Genomic DNA, 886 nt, shown 5'->3' on the forward strand with positions numbered 1-886 from the left:
GAGTCTCTATGGTGGGATCCTGGGAAGGAGTCTCCTGCTCCCTTCCACATGGCAGAGTGCCAGATGCCTAGTATGGGCATGGCCCACCTCTTTCCTGCTCTGCTCCTAACACTGGTGACTTCTCTGTTTCTCTATTCTTTCCTCTAGGGTCTTTCCAGTCGAGTGGGAGGAGGTGCCGTGGATAAACAGCCTACCAGGGCTAGACTGGCTCAGCTCCCTCCCAGGGAAGATTAAGCCTCCACATACCCAGGTGTCATTTGTTAGGAGCTGGCCCTGGGAGGCTAAGGCAAATGCTCAACCTCACTAACCAATCACATGTATCTTCCAGGAGTTCGTAATGAAATATCAGGATGTAAATTTCCCAGGTGAGCCCCAACAAAAAGACTCTTCTGTGACGTTTTCTTCTAAAACAAAGTCAAGGTTAGTCACCCTTCATCTGGACTCTTACAGCCACATTGAAAACACTAATTGCCTCATCTCTAGATTAGAAGCTCTTAAGAGGCTGGTAGGTGCCAGAATGTGTCTTATTTCCTTATCTGTGAAATGAGGAAAATAATATGTGTAGAGTCCTTAGAATTCTGCATGGCACAGGTGAGATTAGTAAATAGTAGCCATCATTTCATTATAATAATAGTTTAAGATAATATTAATACCATTACTATGTCTCTGGCATCTAGTAGAGTACTAGTCATAGGTAGGACCTCAACAGTCGTTTGTTGAGTAGATGATGTTGCAGAAAACCATGAGGACACAAGCCTTGCAGCACTGAGGTGTGCATTTTAGGAAGCAATGGGAAATTAGTAGGTGGAATGTGCTTCTGCACTTTTCTTCCCAGTCCTCAACTCACTCTGTGTGAGAGCCCAGGGTTTCTTCTTAACTGCAGCCT

The sequence above is a fragment of the Pteropus alecto genome, unplaced genomic scaffold (genome assembly GCF_000325575.1).
Source record: "Pteropus alecto unplaced genomic scaffold, ASM32557v1 scaffold121, whole genome shotgun sequence".
Classification (NCBI taxonomy): Eukaryota; Metazoa; Chordata; class Mammalia; order Chiroptera; family Pteropodidae; genus Pteropus; species Pteropus alecto.